This window comes from Schistocerca gregaria, chromosome 3, assembly GCF_023897955.1.
Source record: "Schistocerca gregaria isolate iqSchGreg1 chromosome 3, iqSchGreg1.2, whole genome shotgun sequence".
NCBI classification, from domain to species: Eukaryota; Metazoa; Arthropoda; class Insecta; order Orthoptera; family Acrididae; genus Schistocerca; species Schistocerca gregaria.
The window spans coordinates 860732841-860755473 of NC_064922.1; the positions used below are offsets into that span (position 1 = coordinate 860732841).

Genomic DNA, 22633 nt, shown 5'->3' on the forward strand with positions numbered 1-22633 from the left:
AGCTTCACATAAGTGCTATTGCCTGACAACGCCGTCTTCAAGTGAAAAAGTATACTCAAAAGAGTTCGAACTCAGAAGTTGTTTAATAAATGACAAGTGCTGAGTTGTGCGCACGTGTAATGTTGTAATGGACTCCACGTCTTCGAACGAACCACTGCATGTCAACTTAAACGGCACTCCGTGCAATAAACTTTGCTGCTGCTGACTTGGTTCTTGTTGGTGCTTATCCCGTGCGACAGAAGTTGATACAGGCGCCAGTGAATAGGGCAGGTGTGGACCTCCAGTATCTGATGACTGAGATGCCAACGACTGTGAAAGCATAACGAAATCGTCTTCACCATCGTCTCGTTTCGCCTGTGAATCTTGGCCGGATTGCTCTTGTTCACTTTTCTTCCTACTGCCGAATATCCAATCTAATGGCATTTTTAACTTTTTCGGTTAACTGTAAAGTGTGCGTGCGTCAGTATGCAGTTATCACACTTTCTCGTAAAGTCAGGAACCTTCAAAACAATAATCAGTTGTTACATTCCATTACTACTTGTCACAAGTTGCGCAGTTTCTACAGTACCAATTCTTTGGTTTCAGCTGGTGTTCAGAGTAGTCGCCATTCAAAATAATGTCATGTCACCCGTATTTCTCTCGACATGTTTGTTTAAGGTGAAAATTCATGTTTACATATAAAATGCGTGCTGACTCTAAAATAATTCAGTATGTTCATTGTACTAAAGTAATTTGAAGAATAATAATTTATTTTCAGTATGTTGGCTCTTCTGTTCGATTAATTTCCTGAGTATAGAGGGCAGTAGTTGGCAACGGCATAGAATTGTTTTTGTGCTTGTGTATTTATTGTGGATATTAGTGATAAAACAGCTTTGTAGTTTCGAAGTGGATAATAGTTCGTAATTTTTTTCTGGATTTACACCTGAAAGTCGACAAGCGTGGAGTTGCCATACTGACATCGCAGGTATGAATTCCAATTTACCGCTTGTTATTTCATAGCTAATAAAAAATGAACGTCTGGAAGTTTGTTGCGACATTTAATCTACTCCCGTTTTAAGAAACTGGTCAGGAGTCTTTTTTTTTGCCAGTTTTCCGAATTAATTACCAGGATTATTGGGTGAATTTGTCAAATTTTTGAATGTTATACTTCTTGAAGGCAGATTAACTAATTTGTTCGTCGTTAAAAGACAGCTAGTGACTGCTTGTTTACAAATTGCTTTTACTCAGTATAATGTGTCAGTAAACAATAGTAATATGCAGTTGTTCGTCATTTAATAAAATAAAATGATTGTATGTTGGATAAGATTGCACTGTATACTCATCGATTCGGTATATTTACTACAGTGGGCGTTTTTAGAGAGGCGTTGTAAACAGGTGGCATCGTTCGCCGTGAAATCTGTCGTATACTTAGCGGATAGAAGCTGCAGATTGTTGTTTGAAATGACACGGAATTTATGCGGAAGCATTAAACTCTATCCATTTGTAATATTAGATTAACAAACCTTTGTCTTTGTGTGCGTATGTTGAGAAGGTAAGAGAGATATTGACCATCCTTCAGTTGAAATATTAATGGGCGCGGTCTTCTACTCTAAACGTTTAAATTCCAGGGCTTTCGTTGTACGATACGCGTTAGTCAGCTCCGTTAGACTAATCATCTGTTTTTATAAATCATACCATCGTTCGAAGTCGCTACTACTGTACAAATGTGAACGTTTGGAAAACGTAGGGGAACAATGTTTTAACAGAAGAGGTATCTTTGTTTGATTCCTATAGAAAGAAGAATACTTCCAAGTGATGCTGTATATGGACTGGAGAAAAAATTTGCTGCTGTTTTTCATTCTGAATTGAAAATCTGTGTACTTTATGTGCAAAAGGTTATGTAGTCATGTGATAGTAGATATTCTGTATTGCCTTCGTGTATTACCAAAATATATTAGATGTTCAGTGTCACAAAAGTGGGCATCTTCTTTGTGGTGTTTGAAATATTAATGAATGATAAACGCCAAACATAAATATATGCTAAAGATAAGAATTCTTGTGCTGCTAGAAAACGATTTAATCACTGCATTACAATAGTAATTGTAAGTATGATATGTAACTTTGGTAGCCATAGAAAATAAATTATTTGGGATAGTTTGAAATTCGTATTTCAGGTTCCATATTGCTTAAGAATTAGTATTAGACTCATAATGTCTGTCAGATAATATGCCACCATGGGCCTTATTGTTGCCTGGAAGCACATTTCTGGTATAAGCCTCTGTTGTGGTGTACTAAACTAGCTGCAACTGTTAATTAAAAGATTTTGTGGTAGTATAGGATAGTGAGAGTGGTGATTCGGATGAAACCAGGAAAATTGTTATTTCCATATATTGCTGAGATAAGTCATACAACATGGCTCTACAAGGCCAACAAGATAATTAGAATAAAGTGATTGGTTTTGTATTTTTCTTTTAAAAGAAAGAAGATCTGTACACCACTTATGTAAAAGAAAGAGCGTCTCTGCACTGATCCAGTTGTGCCAAGATCCATTGAATTAACCCATAGGGAAATGTAACAACTGTAGAAGAATTCATAATTTATAAGTATTGTTGGCAGAGTAATTTACAGGTGGTATCTTATTGGAACGAAGAACATTTATTGGACACATTGTTGTTGTTTTCAATCCCAAGTTTGGTTTGCTGCAAATCTCTGCATTAGTCTATCCTGTCCAAGCCTCTTCATCTCCCAAAAACTACTGCATCTTACATCCATTTGAACTTCCTTAATGTATTCATCCCTTGGTCTGCTTATAGAATTTCTATACCCCACACCACACTGCAATACCAAACTAACCTCAGAGATTTTAAATAGATTATTTCACCACTACTAATTTCAGGCCTGAGCCCATCATCAGATGGTAGTTTTGACTTCTTTGGAAGTTTTATATCTGCCGGCCTACCTTCCTTCCTTTACATATTAAAATATAGAAGTTTTATTTTATTTTACAACCCATACTAATCAATGAACTGTACTAAAGACAAGATGGAAAATACATTTGTTTAAATTGGCTGCTGATTTGATGTACTGTAGCCAGTCTGCATTTCATAACCTCTCTACTTCAACCATTATGTTACTGTCTTGCCTAAATAGCAAACCTCATCTACTGCATTTAGTATCTGATTCCCAAATCTAATTTTATCAGCACTGCTTGATTTAATTCGACTACATTCTATTATGCCCTTTTTTTACATTTAATTATGCTCAGCTTATAATCGCTTTTGAAGACACTATCCATTCTGTTCAACTGCTCTTCCTGGTCCTTTGCAGTCTCTGTCAGAATTAGTGTCATCAGTGAAACCTCAAACGTTTTTATTTCTTGTCCCTGAACTTTAATTCCTTGCCCAAATTGTCTTTTTTTTAAATTCCTTCATTGCTTTCTCTATGTACATATTGAATATTATCAACGATAGGCTACAACCCTTTCTCACTCTCTTGTCTACTACTGCTTCATTTTACTCTCCTTCATCTCATATAATTGCAGTCATGTTTTTGTAAAAACGGTAGGCCTATATAACCTTTCGCTACACGCGTTTCAACAATTGAAAAACTGCAATACCAACTCTTGCATGGTATATTATGTGAAGTAAAGACATAGTTGCACCACAGCAACACAAAAGGTAGTTTAGTAAGCAAGGCATTTATTTTAATCTCTGTTTCTTACTCTGCCAGGCCATCACTGTTCTGTGTGATCTAAACTGATAATCAGATGTCAGTTTTCAATTTCATGATATGAGACATTCTTAATAATTTCACTGAGCAAGGTGGCACAGTAGATACTGGACTTGCATTCGGGAGGATGACCGTTCAAACCTGTGTCCGGCCATCCTGATTTACGTTTTCTGTGATTTCTCTAAATTGCTTCAGACAAATACTGGAACGGTTCCTTTGAAGGGCATCGCAGATTTCTTCCCCATCCTTCCCTAATCCGATGGGACTGATGAATTTGCTATTTGGTCCCCTCCTTCAAATCAATCTATCAGTCAATCAATCTTAATATTTTCTTGTTCTGAACTCATATCGTGAGTGAGGGTAGTTATTGGACTACATTCTTTCATACTGGATCAGTTGAGAATTTGGTACTTGTAGTGTATATGCTCTATCCACAAACAATCTTCTTTGCAGTTCCTAGTAATTTAGATAGGTAAACAGTAACTCTATGAAAATTTTTCAGTTTGAATCTTGCTGTTAGTTTGTTTTTCAAAATATCTTCCTTTCACACATTGTTACTAGAAGATAGCATATCATATACATAAACAGCAACGATTAAATGTGTGAATCTTAATTTTTGTAATAGACACAAGGGTCAGCAATTGACCTTTTGAAGTTTGTGTCTAATTTCGGCAGTACTGAAAATTCCGAATTCCCGTGACGGCAGACACTCATTTCTCCAGAATACGCAATATGACGACCATAATGTTACCAAATACACCCGAAGCGACCTTTTCACTCCGGCAATAAAGTGAATTTAGCGGAACAATTGCGGAAGTTGGGGATTCAGGGTGGCGACTAGCGAAATATTCAACACTTAAGAATCATGCCACATTTCCAGAACAAATAATGCAAATAAACCGACAAAATACAAAAAATCACACAACAGGAATGTATACGTTATTTGATCAACGAAGACATCGAATACCAAAAACCAACAATTAGCTGAACCGTTATCAAAACCATGCAGACCGATATAACAACAGACTCCACAATATCTATCAGTTTAAATTATGAAAGTTGCCAAGACAAACTACAAAATCATTAAAAAACTACATAAATTTAGATAACCATCAAGAAAATTACGAATATAAAAAACACGCTACACTTCGTACAATAAAGACTAAAAAACATGAAAACGTACTTACCACCAAAAGTCAGTAGACAAATCTTGGTCGGCACATATCTCTCTCTCTCTCTCTCTCTCTCTCTCTCTCTCTCTCTCTCTCTCTCTCTCACACACACACACACACACCAAATGAAACCAGAAACAACCATTATTGAAACCCACCATTTCTTACACCCGTCCCTGGTTTGAGAAGTGGAGATTTCGCTCAGTTTCATAAATTCCGCGCACTGCTGACACTTCGCAAATTCCGCCAACATGCCATATAACTGGATAAATCTAATTGTAGACGCCATATTAATACCCATAGCAGCAACCAACGAACAACTATCAAATTTCCTTGCATGGACGTGCCGACGTAGTACTAAACAAAACACAAAAAATAACTTGCAAACCATTAACAACACGACGAATAAACAATCTGAAAACCAAAAGCAAATCTGTTGCTAATAACTAAAATAGCATTCAAAAATCTGGTAACACACAGCCCTAAGTTCAGTGCCGCACGAACATCACTCACAAACAATTTAGAAACATAAACATCCGACACTTTCTAATGTGTCACCGCTTAGTCCAAGTCCATCATGCCCTTTGCAAACACAATCCAGTTCAAACACTTGGACCGAGCGAGGTGGCGCAGTGGTTGGCACAGTGGATTCGCATCCGGGAGGACGACTCTTCAAACCCGCGTCCGGCCATCCTGATTGAGGTTTTCCCTGATTTCCCTACATCGTTTCAGACAAATTCCGGGATGATTCCTTTGAAAGGCACGGCCGACTTCCTTCCCCAATCAGACGGGACCTAAAACCTCGCTATTTGGTCCCCCTCCCTCAAATCAACCATGTCTCAGTGACATTGTATAACCCAACACAGTTGTCGTGGGTCAAAGCAAACAAATGGAGTCGGACCCTTCGATTGACCCTCAATTTCATATACCAGCAGCAGCCACTTTGGTTAAATCCATACACTATCTTTTTGTAGTTTTTTGATACCATTATCTTTCCGTGCCTTCGTACCTGTTTCGACTAGACTGCTGGTACTGTTACACAAATCTCTTCTAGTAAATCTCCTTGCAAAAAAGCCACGACGCCTCCAGGTGACAAACGTCAAGATCATGTTTAGTAGCCACATGACATAAATACCTTAATGAGTTAGGGCTGTATTTTATAACTGGTGCATGTTTTTCGTCATAGATCAGGCTTTGCTTTCGAGTACAACGTTTTATTACTAGCATTTATTGACTTCTTATCTGAAGGTAAAACGGCAGACCCTCATATGTCGTTATCTTTGTGAGATTTTAACACTTCTTGTGTTGCCTTCATCCAGCTTCCAGCGGTGCTTGCCATTGCTTCTGCCAGTGACATAGGGTCAGAGTCAGTTGACTGTTAAGGGTGATATGCTACGAAGTTATGGGTCTTCTTTTGCTGTAGAATTCTTGATGACTTTCGTATTTGCTCAAGTTGTTGTAGTTGCTAGTTATCATTATTTGTTTTCCTGTACTTGATTCCTCATTGCAGCAAGTACTCATCATCATACGATAATCTCAGGTTCCGGTCCAATTTCTTCTAGTTCAGTCAATGAGGCTTTCAAATGCAACCCGGTCATTAGTGTAAAATAACGGTAACGTTTTTATTAACTCAAATATGTAGTTATACACAGTACACATACTCAAAAATAGTCGACAAAACTGTTGGCACATTTGTCCCATTGCAATACTAGCCGGACGATTCTATCCTTGAAGAAGCTAGTAGGCTCCTGTCGGATCCAGACCTGGATCTAGCCACACACTTTGTCGTCCGTTGCGAATCGATGTCCGCGAATAGCTTTAGCGGTCCAAACACATGAAAGTTACACAGTTGAAAGGTCGGGACTGTAGGGTGGATGTTCCAGCGTTTCCCACCGAAACTACTGCAACGTCGTCTTCACCGCATTGGCTGTGTGTGGGCGGGCATTATCATGTAAGAGGATAATGCCATTGGACAACACGCCTTGGTGGTTCCCGTTCCAGGGACTCGACAAGCAGTGGGCCCTTGTGGTCAAAAAAGGACATCGTGACCTTACCAGAACTGCTGTGCACGGCCTTTAATTTATTTGGGGGTGCTGAAGTCGCATGTTTCCACTGGTTCCTCTGACGCTTGCTTTCCAGTTCAAAATGGTGACACAATGTTTCGTCACCTGTGACAATACGTAACAGAAAGCCGTATTCCTCCTCATGATAACGTTGCAGATGACTCAAAGACAGCGCCATTCGAGTATTGCGCTGTTCGGCGGGCAGTTGGTGCGGAACCCACTGCGCACAGCTTTTTCGGAATTTTAGGTGTTGATGCATTATGGTGTGGGCGGTGCTTACGCTAATAGCTAGTAACCGATGGATCTCGTCCACGGTGATTCTGCGGTTATCCAAGACTAAAGCATTCACTTCCGCAACCATTTCCTGTGTGATGACACGATGAGCCTGTCCAGGACGAGCATCATCTTCCAGTGACGCCCCCCCCCCTCCCCCCCCCCCCCCCAAGGAATCGTTTGCGCCATTCCACAACACTTGAACGGCTTAGACTGTACTCACCGTACACAGCCTTCATCCCTCGATATACTTCACGGCCTCCAATTCCCTCCGCCGCCAAAAATCGAATCACTCCTCGTTCCTGCTTACTCGCCTGCATGTTCGGTAGTGGACGATAACTTGTGTGACCCCTTCTCTTCGGCGTGAAACCACACTGGCGAAATGCAACGTCAAACGGTGCGCACGCGTCAGTCTACGAATAGATGGCGCCACCATACCCGCAGTTACGTGATGCCACCTTACGTGTAAGGCAAAGGTAGAATCACTGACCAGGTTTCGTTTGAATTTACCTCATAGTTCTGCTCATGTTCTGCCAGTGGGATAAACAATTGACTTGGTTTCTGTGGCTCGATTTCTAATTTATACTGGAGAAGTCTAAGATTTGATTCTTGTCTGTCCAAGCTTTTTCAGGAGTCTTGCGTTTTAGTGCCCAAGTCCTGATCACATAAGTGAAGCAACGTCGGGCTCAGATTCAACTTGTACGGCTGACGGTCTGATTACCGGAGTGGCGTCCAGTTGAAAGATTTGCACACACCGGTGTTTCATACATTATTATTATTATTATTATTATTATTATAGTCATCATCATCATCACTGTTGTTTTAGACAGGTTTTTTAATCGACTTGTGACGTTGCAGACCGATTTTGTGTTAAAACTTACTATTTGCGTAAGATTTTAACATAAAACACTTTTAACTATCATAGGCAAAAAGGCATCATTTATGTCCATTTTAATACCAATATTTTACGAAGCTAACGTATAAGAGACACCCTTTCCATATTATCTTATTACAAATATCATTTTATTTGTTGTAAAGTACTTAACTGGGTAATTTGTATACAAGTTTGTCACAGATAATAACCGTGACCACTGCGGTAGCCCATTATCTCTGGCCTTCGGGCGAGCTGACTTTTCTTAACGAATATACTTTCCGAAACGAGAAAAATTTTTGTCATCGTCGCCTTTAATTGCCATTTACTTATTGTTACCAAGGCCAAATGTGCTCAAATAACGTACAGAGTGCAATGAAAATCTCAAAATACAATTAGAGGTTATTGTGGACTCAGTGATAGGCTGTACTAGGTAAAAAGCGACACTTCGTTCTAAGCTATACAGATCGCATTTATTTACGTTTTTGTATTTTATATTCATAATTATCATTCATCTTCTCTTCAGCAACAGACAAATGGAGATATTACTGTCGAAAGTTAGGAATTACAAGCAGTTAATGAGAGTTAAACAATTTTCTCTCTTCATTCGCATAACTATACATATCCCAACGATTACACTTATTTCTATTACTCTCATTATTTAAAACTATAAAAGTGCGAAAATTTCGCGCTAGTTGCCTGGTTTTTATTACAGATTATTATTATTATTATTATTATTATTTGATAATTTTGTTTCGAAGAGCAGACATCTTGCGTTTTCGCCTGTTGTATTAAATCGCTCAGCCGCTGAGTTTTGTTCTTGCCTAACAAGGTTTATCAGATTATCATCCTCACATTCTCTCCAATTATTAGTGCGTGGAGTGCATATCCTTTTTCCCACTTTCCCTTCAGTTAGGTTTTTAAAGTCTCGAGTCAGCTGTGGTACTTTTTATTCCGAAAGATTATGTAAAAACAACCCTGGAATAGTCGTCAGTTAGAGTAGGAAATTAATTGGCTCCTCCAGTTGACGTAGTTGCTGCCCACTCAAGTCTGAGTGTAATGGCTCGAGAATTTCCGTGGCTAGCATTAATTGCTCTCACGCGAAATGCAACAAGCTGGACCTATGCGTAGTGCATGCATCTCTTTGGACTGCAGATAACCTAGTCTTTTTATTTCACAGATCTGCAGTGTTTGACTGCACTATTGATTTTGTTTCAAAAGTCCGATCGTATGGTTGGTCTAGCCAGTACATTCCATTTGTTAATGACGCACTACTAACTACATTTTTGGATTTGTCGCCAATACGACAGCATTCCCTGTCGAATAATATCTAATGGGCATTTTCTATTACTTTACTAATGGATAGTAGATTTGTGCTTAGTTGAGGTACATGCAGAATATGCTCTACTTCAGTTCTAGCTTTCTTGTTGCCCGTAAACAAATCTATATATGAAGATTCTATCCATTTTACTGGTAAGTTGTCATTTGCTGTTATAACTTACGACCGTATCACTGTTCCAACATTTACAGCCGATATTTTTCCATTGACGCAACCTCAAAATTGTTCTCGTTCTAGATACGTCCCCATAACGAACAGCCACGTACTGTATTTTTCTATTGCTATAAGTTTCTTTCTTTGCTTTTTTCCCGTAAGCAGCGAATTGTCCTTTAGAGAAACCATTGTATTAGCAGGTACGTCGTTCCATATTGCCACGCGCTGCTGCTATTTTCCGCTAACGAGTGATATTTTTTTTTTTTTTTTTTTTTTTTTTTTTAAATATTGCGCCGAAACGCGTAATTGAACTGCGTAGGTTGTTTCAGTTGAAGATCATGTGTACGAGACACCAGACCACATAGCAAGCACCAAACACTACTGTTGGATCATTCAAATCGATCATCTTGCAATCAGTGTAAAGAGTAGGGAAGAGATCATGAATGTCAGAGTACGCAAAGGTTGGAATGTTGACAATGACCGCCGGCCGCGGTGGTCTCGCGGTTCTGCCTCGGGCATGGATGTGTGTGATGTCCTTAGGTTAGTTAGGTTTAAGTAGTTCTAAGTTCTAGGGGACTAATGACCACAGCAGTTGAGTCCCATAGTGCTCAGAGCCATTTGAACCATTTTTGACAATGACCATTTCTTCACACAATTAAAGACCATACTACTACCTTATCGAAAGGTACCTCGTACAACAATTCCTCCAAGGATTGATCCCCAATTCTTTGCAGAGAATAAAGAACGCTTGAAAACTGACATAATGCAAAAAGAAATGAAAGATTGGAACCAACAGGTCCATTGTAAGCGAGGCGACCAGTAAACCCGGACAACCTAGAAGGAAGCGACGTCATAGATGGTGGAATTCTGAATGTGACCTTGCAGTTGATGAGCGTGCCACAGCCTGGAGGAAGTGGAACTGGATTAAACGACAAGAAGACTGGAAGAATTTCACAATGGCGCGGAAACTGACAAGGAAGAATATCAGGCGTGTGAAGTGATCTTACGATCGATCAAGGCTGGAAAACTTGAGTGAAGAATTTAAAATGTACAGTACCAGGAACTTTTATTGGGCCTTCAAAGAGGAATTCTCAAGTTATAAACCACAAGGCCTTCACTTTAAGAATACGGCCGGGGAACTGGTCACTAATAACCGCGAGAACGTGAAACTTTTGACAAACTATTTTGAGCAGTTGCTTGATTGTGAAGAGCCCACAGAAAGACTGCCTGTTGAAGATCCTCGAGAGATACACCTACCATCTAACCCACCAGCTATACAGCAAGTGGCTAATGCCATCAACCATCGTAAAAACTGCAAGGCACCCGGGGAAGATGGCATCATTGCAGAAGCTCTAAAAGGAGGTGGAAACAGGACCACAGAGGCCCTATACAGGATTTTGGCCAACTGTTGGGAGTCTGGCAGGATCCCTGATGGCTGGAAATTAGGTATCATACACCCTTTACATAAGAAAGGCGATTGCAGCGATGTCAGCAACAACCGGGGGATTTCTGTGCTGCCAGTAGGATACAAAGTGCTCTCCAAGATTTTACTGGACAATATAGAAAGTCAGTGTGATCAAACAATTGGTGAATATCAAGGAGGATTTCGACATGGAAGGCCCTGTACTAAGCAGATCTTCAATCTGAAACCATGCTCCAACTAAAACAAAACATGAGTACGAACATCATCATGGTTTTCGTTGACTTTGCGAAAGCTTATGTTTCCATCGACTGCCAAATACTCTTCTTAGTAACCCAAGAACGAGGTGTGGATTACAACACACACATCCTCATCAAACAGACTCTCACGGATACAAACTCCAAGGGAAGTTCAGAGGAGAACTATTTTGGAGTTTCAACATCAAAACCAGAGTACAACAGGATGATGGTCTATCACCCATTCTGTTTAATCTGGTGCTTGATAAAGTCATCAAAACCTGGGAATGTGCGCTGAAGAATCTATGAATCAAATCAGTTACCGTTAGAGCAGGGACTGCAAGAATCGAGATAAGATGCCGTGCTTTCACAGATGACATTGCAATCTTAACCAACAACTCTAAGGATGCTGTCATTGCTGTTCAAGCTATGTATGAGATAGTGGTGTAGTCAGGATTACAAATATCGTATGACAAGACCAAATACATTGAGAACCGGCACTCCAGTAACACCCCTTTGAAGACTATACATGGATTGATTGGGAGGGTCAGTCGCTTTCGTTATCTTGGTGAATGGGTCCACCCCAATGGTAGAGATGGCACCTCCATCTTAGAAAGTCGTAACAAACTCAACGCAGCATACCACCTGTCCCACACTCTGTACAACAAGAAGTGCATTACGAAGAGTGCTAAGGTCTGTCATTACAAAACTGCTGTCAGACCACAGTTTCTGTATGCCACAGAGACCCTCTTAATGAACAGAAAATGCACAATGGATGACCTGGAGAAAGCCGAAAGATGTATTCTGAGAAAAATTCATGGCGTGAGATTGCTCCCAGATGGAACCTACCGATTGAAGTCTAATTCTGAACTGTATCAACAGTTAGAATCAGCCAACACCAGTGTGAAATGTAGGAGGCTCCAGTTCTATGGGCACCTACAACGAATGAACAACAAAAGGCTTACCAAGAAGATCTTATTGGTTAAAAGCTACAAGACTGTTAGTCTGTGGCTTAATGAAGTACTAAAGGACTTGGATTTGGCTGGGATCTCTGATCTTGAGGTAGAAGATCGTTCCAAATTTTCTGCTATGATAGTGTGTTGGTTCACACCAGCTAGAGTCCCTAAACATTGGAAGCCCCTTTCACAGGAGAGGAATGAGACATTATCAGCAGGGCTCAAGAGATATTGGGAACGGAAGAGAGCATTGAAGAAGAACTAGTTATAAGCACTTAAATCCATAATAATTGCGCCAAAATGCACCCTGATTCCGCAACCCCTTAGCAGAGTAATTTATAGGCAATAATCAAGGCATAGATTCTAAGCTCTCACTAGGGAGGAACCGAATGAGGTAGGATTATTTTAAACAGGGTGGCCTTGTATTCAGAAGGGTGGAGGCTCCTTCCAAACTTCATCCAGCTAAACACGATTTGGATTTTCATGATTTTCCTACAATACTTTAGCCAAATGCCGGGATTGTGGCTTACCTGTCCCATTTTTGCCGTACTAGAGATTTTAATATGCTAACGGTTGTACATATGAATTACATTATTTTTGTTGTTCGTTACTACTACTACTACTACTACTACTACAGCTACATGCACCCACACAGTTGATGAGATTATAGGGGATTTATTCTTCAGTATATCATGGTTGACATGACGAGGTGTTAATTTATGCAGAAGGAGCACTGAAGAAGGTATAGATTGAAACACACATAAATAATTAATGAAGACCTGCTTTAGGTTTTGAGGGAGATTATCAGAATCTCAAAGCGTATTGCTAGCTTCTTGTGCTAACACATCGAGCAACAAACGTACGCAGTTCAGTGGTTTGTACACTGTACTTGCATGTGGGAGGACAATGGTTCAAACACACGTCCGGCCATCCTGGCTTAGGTTTTCCACGATTTTCCTGAAATGCCGGGGTGGTTCCTTTGAAAGCGTATGGCGGATTCCTTCCCCCTTCTTTACCTAATCCTATTGTACTGATGACCACTGCCCCAAATCAACCAGCCAACCAACATACTCAATTCCTCAATTTTGTAAATACTTCTCACTGTTCTGTACACAAAGCACACTTATGGTAGATAACAGCTCACAAATAGTTATCAAACAATTCTTGAGAAAACTTAATACTTCAATTAAGAAGTTTCCCCTGTGAGCCTCTGAGCTATTAAAGGTGTATCAATTATATATTTTACAAAGCTGAAGATATGATTTTGTTTTGAGATGGCGTGTTCAGTGTTTTTTCTTGTGATTTTTGCCTTTAAGTCTAAGTAATACGTTTGTAGACTTCACTCTAGTGTCAGTATGGGACCGCACTCATTCCTTGCAATAACAAATATCACTATTTTGTTTTAAAAGGTCAGTTATATTTTTAATGTGTTATATCTGCTGAGCATTATTGCATATAATTTGGTAAATTCAACCTACTGGTATCAGATGTTCACTTTAACCTGTGATAAAATGATGTTATGATATTTAATGTCCTATTTGTGCAAACAGATAGAACTGAATGACAGCAATATTCATTTTGATTTTACAGTCTTTTTTGTAATATACACTCCTGGAAATTGAAATAAGAACACCGTGAATTCATTGTCCCAGGAAGGGGAAACTTTATTGACACATTCCTGGGGTCAGATACATCACATGATCACACTGACAGAACCACAGGCACATAGACACAGGCAACAGAGCATGCACAATGTCGGCACTAGTACAGTGTATATCCACCTTTCGCAGCAATGCTGGATGTAGTCCTGTGGAACGGCTTGCCATGCCATTTCCACCTGGCGCCTCAGTTGGACCAGCGTTCGTGCTGGACGTGCAGACCGCGTGAGACGACGCTTCATCCAGTCCCAAACATGCTCAATGGGGGACAGATCTGGAGATCTTGCTGGCCAGGGTAGTTGACTTACACCTTCTAGAGCACGTTGGGTGGCACGGGATACATGCAGACGTGCACTGTCCTGTTGGAACAGCAAGTTCCCTTGCCGGTCTAGGAATGGTAGAACGATGGGTTCGATGACGGTTTGGATGTATCGTGCACTATTCAGTGTCCCCTCGACGATCACCAGAGGTGTACGGCCAGTGTAGGAGATCGCTCCCCACACCATGATGCCGGGTGTTGGCCCTGTGTGCCTCGGTCGTATGCAGTCCTGATTGTGGCGCTCACCTGCACGGCGCCAAACACGCATACGACCATCATTGGCACCAATGTAGAAGCGACTCTCGTCGCTGAAGACGACACGTCTCCATTCGTCCCTCCATTCACGCCTGTCGCGACACCACTGGAGGCGGGCTGCACGATGTTGGGGCGTGAGCGGAAGACGGCCTATCGGTGTGCGGGACCGTAGCCCAGCTTCATGGAGACGGTTGCGAATGGTCCTCGTCGATACCCCAGGAGCAACAGTGTCCCTAATTTGCTGGGAAGTGGCGGTGCGGTCCCCTACGGCACTGCGTAGGATCCTACGGTCTTGGCGTGCATCCGTGCGTCGCTGCGGTCCGGTCCCAGTTCGACGGGCACGTGCACCTTCCGCCGACCACTGGCGACAACATCGATGTACTGTGGAGACCTCACGCCCCACGTGTTGAGCAATTCGGCGGTACGTCCACCCGGCCTCCCGCATGCCCACTATACGCCCTCGCTCAAAGTCCGTCAACTGCACATACGGTTCACGTCCACGCTGTCGCGGCATACTACCAGTGTTAAAGACTGCGATGGAGCTCCGTATGCCACGGCAAACTGGCTGACACTGACGGCGGCGGTGCACAAATGCTGCGCAGCTAGCGCCATTCGACGGCCAACACCGCGGTTCCTGGTGTGTCCGCTGTGCCGTGCGTGTGATCATTGCTTGTACAGCCCTCTCGCAGTGTCCGGAGCAATTATGGTGGGTCTGACACACCGGTGTCAATGTGTTCTTTTTTCCATTTCCAGGAGTGAAGATCATTGTGAAATACTGATCTGTAATAGACTAGATTCTATGCACGTAGGAGGTTGAAGTTTGGTTTATGTCTGTTGTTTTTGATGTTGTCATGAGTCAAAGACAAAAGATATCAAAAGGTTTAATATTGCCGCAAGCTATGGTGCATGCATTGTGTCAGTGGTTAGTGTCGTTGCTTGGCTGGTTGCTAGTTCAGATTCAACCACAGCAATTATTCGTTTTTTAATATTTATGATTTGTGTTGGTTCTTGAAATATATATATTTGTATAGATTGTATGTTGTGGAATGTTCATTGTTTGTACAAACAGGTGCACTCTACATCCAGGAGATCAGCTTTGTTCTGGCTGTAAATCAGTGTTTGTAGTAAAGATGCTTTCAGTGCTAAGTGTTGTAGTTCATGAATTACCTGCTTTCACATTTGAACTTGAGTGTGATCACGATGTGACACTGTTTGTTGGAGATGCCGGGTACTTCAAAACATATAAGTCACTGTGGCTCCATTTAGACAGTGTAAAAGCCTTCGCCAACATGGACAGGAACCAGAATACAAGCAGTACATTGTTCATATGATCTGTATATTCAGGAGCCCTTTGGGTTTCAAGCCAGCAGTATGGCAGCTGCAGATCAGCCATCTATCAGTGTTCTCCAGAGATGCAGGTCAGAAGCCAACAAAATGGCTGAAAGGATTCGACTAAGTCACCAAATACAACAGTTGAGATGACGTGATATGCTTGGAAAATGTGTACTTTTACTTGAATGTCACAGCCCAGCAGTGGTCCAAGAACAGTGAAGAGAAGCTCAATGTCTCTGATAAATTCCTTGCTGAACTGAAGAAAATATTTGGTTACAATCAGCAGCAAGTCCACTTAGTGGAAGAACAGTTGACAAACAGGGCTCAACATCATGGGGAAACGACACAGTTACTTGCAGAATGTTTTGGCTGCATGCCACATACTGAATCCAAATATGACTGAAACAGATAAAAATCTCACACATGATGAAAGAAGATGCAGGAAACATGCTTTAAGCTCTTCTGGTGAAGGATGTCATAACAACTGATCATTTTGTTAAGTGGTATCAGCACATAGAGGCAATGCAACAGAAAAAAATTAGACAAAAGAAGTATGACTGACTACCAAATATGATCCCTATGGCAGTTGTGCAAGACCACCACTACTTCTCCTCTTTCAAATAGCATGTAGTGAGAGAAGAGATTTGGCATTGTATGGCAAATAAAAAATTAGACAAAAGAAGTATGACTGACTACCAAATATGATCCCTATGGCAGTTGTGCAAGACCACCACTACTTCTCCTCTTTCAAATAGCATGTAGTGAGAGAAGAGATTTGGCATTATATGGCAACCTGAGCTGTCAGAGCAGCAACGTATGCTGACCCAGTACATCACAAGGAAATAGAGAATGTTGAATAAGAGGTGTATTGGTCTTCAGGACGAATCTCTGCCATTAGCCAAACACACCAGAAAGAATGGATCCAGCCAACTAGGACTTATACTGCAGCCATCAAAACGCAACCAATCACACGACTAACGCGTGTGCAACCAACTCCTACGCCAATGTAATGCCCTGTATAAAGACATTTGGAGAAAAGAGGACAAGACAACGGTGTTTTCCGTTTTGGATGTCATGGGCATGTACACTACTGCAGTGAAAGAAGGTGAGTTTGAAAGACTATGACACCAGCAGACATCAACCATCACAACACTTCTGCCCTTGTCAGTCAATTGCAGATGGTTGTACTCGACCTGGCCCCTCCCCAATATGCTGTAGCTATACCCTATCACCATAAAATGTGTCAGCCACTTGGCCAGCTACCGTCTTCAGGAAAACTAAGAGAGGCTATCATATGGAGGTGCTGCCACCACAGATACAAATCTTCCATGGACAGCATTCACCAAGATATCACGAAATATCATTGATGTCATCACCAATTGTCAACCTCTCTGATCACTAGTTGATGTGGGTGCTTCTTTTTGTGTATATTGAAAGCATTCATCACCAGCTCAAGAAAACTCTTCTGTGATATGCAACTGGTTGTGCCGAAGTTTGTAAATGGGAAATACATCCAATCTACAGGAACGTTTACTACAAGAATAACTATTAGGAACAGAACATATCCCTTTGAATTTGCCTTTATAGCAGAATGTATTCATAATGTAATTCTGAAATGAGACTTCTTGCAGATGCCACAAGCATTCATAGACTGAAAGATCAGAGCTCAAGACCGAAGAAGCTGTTCCAATAACCACACACAATAAGGATTGCTCTGGGTAGCTGTGTGCCGTTGAGGATGATGATATCCTGTCATCGCCAGTCAGATGAACTCCAGACATCAGTCGATAAGCTCTGTTAAACTGCGAAGCTTCGTCGATTGCAAAAAGCTGCTCAGGCTTTCAAAAGAAATATACATGCCAGCAATGACCATAAGCATTGTAGATGGTCAAGAAGGACTTTGGATCACTAATTATCATGAGCACCCTCAACTCATCCCTAAAGGTATGTGTGTAGGGATAGCTGAGCAAGTCCAGGGATGGCAGATTAGTGTTATCAATCAAGAATCGTGCTCCAGTACCACCACAGACAATGCAGGGGAGGAAGCTACTATCAAACTGCCAATAGACTCCTGCCTGACCTTGGAACAACACCGGTGAGTGATTTAAGTGTCCTGCATCATTTTTCAGATGCTTTTAAATCCTAAGTAGAGAAAAGACAGAACAAGAAGCCCAGGTTAAAACACTGTATCAACACCAGGGATCATCCACCAATTAGCTAACATATATAATATCTTATATAAAGAATTCGACATATTTCATCAGCAGATTGGATGGCATAGTGGTCCAGCCGGAGGACATATTGGTCAGCTTCGATGTGGTATCGCTGTTTACCATGGTTCCACTTAATGATGTATTGGAACAGCTGGATCGAATTTTTCCTGCCGATATTTTAGAACTATTTAAGTGTTGTTTGACGACCACATACTTCAAGTTGAATGAACAGTTTTATGAGCAAACGGATGGCGTGGCTATGGGAAGCCCCCAAGTCCCGTAATTGCAAACTTCTTTATGGAGAAATTCGAAGAACAGGCCTTAGGTACTGCCAGCAAAAACCCAAATGTATGGTTCCGATACGTGGATGACACGTTTGTGCTGTGGAGACATGGTAGGGAGGAACTAAGGCGGTTTCACGAACATCTAAACAGCATAAACTCGAGAATTCAGTTTACAATGGAGGAGGAGGTAGACGGCAAATTACATTTCCTCGATGTGCTTGTTTTTAGAAACGAAAATGGTAGTTTGGGCCACTCAGTATACCGCAAACCCACGCACGCAGACCGTTATTTGCACCGGGATTCGAACCACCACCCCACAACAGAAGCGGGGTGTTATCAAGACGTTAGCGGACAGAGCTAAAAATATTTGTGAACCTGAGTTGCTCGACGCTGAGATGGAACATCTCCACAATGCATTAATGAAGAACGGATATTCGTCCGCCGAAATAAAACGTGCGTTGAGGCAGCCATGCAGAAACCATACTGACGTACAGGCTACTGCAAAATCTAAGGTATTCCTGCCGTTTGTTAAAAATGTAACGGAAAGAATAGGGAGGATCTTGACGAAGCGGAATATTACCGTAATTTACAAGCCCACCAGGAAGATACAGGAATACCTTAAGCCTGCCAAGGACGCTCGCAAACCTTTGGAAAAAGTTGGAGTGTATAGGATCCCATGCAGCTGTGGTGATGTTTATGTGGGTACAACTAAAAGAACGGTTTCTAAACGTTTGGAAGAGCACAAAGGAAACTTTAGAAGAGGAGAAACGGAACGATCAGCTGTTGCGGAGCATGCTTTCCAGCCAGGGAACCACAATATTCGTTTCGAGGAGACGCAAGTACTAGCGGCCACAAGCGGATACTACGAAAGGCTCTACAGGGAGACAATCGAAATCGCTAAACGCCCAAATAAATTCAACCGAAAGGAGGAGGGCGTGAAATTAAACGGCATATGGATGCCGGTGTTACAAAAGATGTGTACCACCCGTCCACTACTGGGTGATGGCAACGGCGATCGACGGCGACGGACAGCGCCAATTGCACTGACGTTTTCAAAACACGTGACGTCACACCGCGGCGCGGGAGCTCGCGGAGACGGAATTTAGCGGCAGTCAGTAGCGAGCCATTGGGTGTGTTGGACCTTCTGTCGACCTACGGACCCCCTTGAAGATGTCTCCCGCAGTCGGAGACGAAACGTTGGGAATTGAGACAAAATTCATCAACCGACCACGGCATAACAGCCCGGATAAGTATAATGGACATGATAATATTGAGTGTCGCTGGCTCAACGATGTATAATCTAGGAGGAAGTGGAGAAGACGCTGCAAGATGACATCATTGAACTTTCAGAGTGTCCTTGATCCTCTCCTGTGGTCCATTTGAAGAAGGAAGATGGCATATGGCATTTATGCGTCGGCTATCGACAACTAAACGAATTCGTGAAAAAAGATGTCTGTCCATTGCCATGTTTGGAAGACACCTTAGACTGCTTGAAATAAGCGAAGTAGTTCTCAACGATGGACAAGCAGAGAGGCTACTGGCAAATGAAAGCTTATAAGGCTGACCTGGAAATGATTCCTGAGATCCTCTATGTGTTTCAAGTTATGCATTTGGACAGTGTAACACCCCAGCTACCTTTGAATGTATGATGGACAACTTGCTCCAACAAAGAGTTTGTGCTATCAGGATGACATTCCCGATTTTTTGAAGACGTTTGCAGAACTTCCAAACTGGCTGTTAGCCACGCTGAAATATATTCACACTGCAGGCCTCAATCTGAATCGATAAAGTGCCTCTCTGCCACCCAAGAAACACAAACCTTGGGGTACCAAGTGAATCGCAGTGGAGTCTGCCCTGATCCAGAGAAAATAAGAGCGCAACAGATGTTCCAACTCCCCATCATATTTGTGTTGTGAGCAGTTTTGTCAGAACGTCCTTGTATTACAATATGCCTCTGCCACTGGCGATTCATAAAAAAACATGTGTAACAATAACTACTGCAGGGAGACACCAAAGATACATGGAACTCCTTTCCTTGACTCCTTAAGGAGTCGCTAACATCATCTCCAGTTCTAGCACTGTATGAAGAGAATCCTGAGACAGCACTCTACAGTGATGGAAGCAGTTATGGGCTAGGTGTTTTTCTAGTGCAAATTCAGAAAGGTGGTGAAGAAATGATAGTTTATGTTTCTGGAATGAACTGCTTTATAAGTGAGAAAGAATGCCTTGCGGTTGGGCGAGCCAGCAAGAGGTTCTGGATGTATTTATTTGGCGAAGCATTCATTGTTGTGACAGACAACCATTCTATAGACTAGCCTGAAGGATCCGTCGGATTGACAAGATTGGCGCTGAGGTTTCATGAGCACAATATCGCAGTTGTATCCAAAAGTGCATGTTAATCATTTTGCCGAACATAGCAACGTGGATGAAATCTCAATCAGCGCTGCATTAAAAGATGTTGCAGTTGAACAAAGGGAAGATCCATCACTGCTGAAAACTGTAAAAGCCTTGAAGGAGGAGTAACCAACTAAAGGAGAGTTGTAATTAACAGATGGAGCGTTATGTAAGAGAAACTGCAATCCCGTGAGGTGGAAATGGTTTCTCGTTATCACAGCTCATGCGTGGCCAGCTGACCTGATTCCCACGACACTTTAAGATCTGGTCACCTGAGATTCGTGAAGGCTGTAGACAGATAATATGTAGGTATCATTGGCCAGTTCTCTACCGATCTATTAGACTCTGTGAGTCATTGTAAGGAAAGCTGATGACAGAAGCATGTGCAACAATTACCTCCAGGGTACCAATCATGCTTACAACACTGCCATTCCACTGAATTGGAATCAACATCTTAGTTCCCAAAGTCAACGAATGGGACTCAGTGGATAATAGGCTAACTGCCTCACCCACTTTGCTGTTACCAAAGCTATGCCAGCTGGCAATGACTAGATTTCTTGATGAAGACACCATATTGATGCACGGCGCACCCTGTGTGATGATCTCTGATTGTAGGAAAGTTTTCCAGTTGAAGCTGGTGCCAGAGGTAATTTCGGTTTTTGACATCACACACAGGACGACATCTGCCTAGCACCCACAAGTGAATGGCCTTAAACCACACTTTCATAAGATATTGGCAGATAGGTGCTTGCTGTTCGTTGATGTTGAACAGAGAGATTGGGATTCAATACTAGATGTTGTGACATTCGCATACAACACAAGAAGCAAAACAGAACAGGTTTCTCACTGTTATTTCAGCTCCACGGTTGTGAAGCCGAAACGACAGTGGATACGCTGTACTTACTTCAACCAAACGATACTCAAGATGATTACACAAATCACCTCATCATCAGGAACGAAGAAATGAGGCAGCTGGCTCATTTACGGAACCTGGGAAGTAGGAAAAAAAGACAGAGTTTTACAGAAATTTTACTTAAGTGCTGCTTTGAGCTGTATCTTATCTATTGCTCGATGGACATCACATACTAATTAGAGGATTACGAGCCTTCATTGAGAAGACGAGAACACAGAGACATCGTCTGTGTTTCCATATAAAGCTCTACTACAGTACTGAAGCCCAGATCTTTAATGGGAGGTTCAGAGAAAACGAAGACCTGCCTGATGATTACGAATCTTCAACGGGAGGGGCTACCTTCCATGCTTCTCGTAGTGAAGATAAAGTAGCAACATTTTCAAACTGCAGAGCTGTGCCAGTGCCGCCACACTGATGGCCATTGACGAGATCTAGCTCCAAGATGTTACAGTCACCTCCAGCGTGAATTTCTTAAACAGCGGGTCGCAATTTCTTCAGGACTAGCTTTGGTGCGTGCAGTGAGGTGTCGCTGGCTGGCGTGCTGCGGGTCGCCAGTCTGAACCCTTTCGCCAGCCATTACGAGGGCGCGCTCTAAAGTAATACGTCCGAATTTTTTTATATGAAAACTCTTAAAGCTTTTTAAAGAAAACAAATTTGATTATAATTCTAAGTACTTGTTCTTCATCTCTACATACTTATTACTCAACTGTCACCCTGGTGACGAACACATTTCTGCCATCGAAAGACTAGTTTGTTAATGGTATCACTGTAGGATGTTTGACTTTGTTGACAAAGCCACTACTTTACCTCTGCGTGCACCGCTTCTTCACTATGAAATGAAGCCTTCAAAGGTATTCTTTAAGGTTTAGAAACAGATGAAAATCAGATGGGGCCAAGTCGAGACGGTATGTAGGATGATCGATGACGGTGAACCCAACGCATCTGTTTGTTGCAGATGTTGTACGGCTTGTGTGTGGTCTGTGATTGTCATGCTGAATGAGAGCGTGTTCTTCATGTATGGACGAACTTTTAAAATTCTCGCTTTCAGGAACTGGACTACAGCACGCTGTTGCT

At 41.9% G+C, this 22633-nt stretch overlaps 1 protein-coding gene across 5 annotated transcripts in view; it reads left to right on the plus strand.

Annotated features, from left to right (window-relative positions):
* Positions 1 to 792: 792 nt before the first annotated feature.
* Positions 793 to 22633, plus strand: part of LOC126354868 (histone deacetylase 5) — a 595379-nt gene continuing 573538 nt past the window's right edge. For 3 of the 5 annotated variants that reach the window (XM_050004862.1, XM_050004865.1, XM_050004864.1), the window contains exon 1: positions 809 to 964. The gene's annotated coding sequence lies outside the window, so the exon portion shown is untranslated. Of the gene's footprint in view, positions 965 to 22633 lie in introns of all 5 variants that reach the window. The other 2 variants (XM_050004863.1, XM_050004868.1) reach the window with 2 other exon arrangements.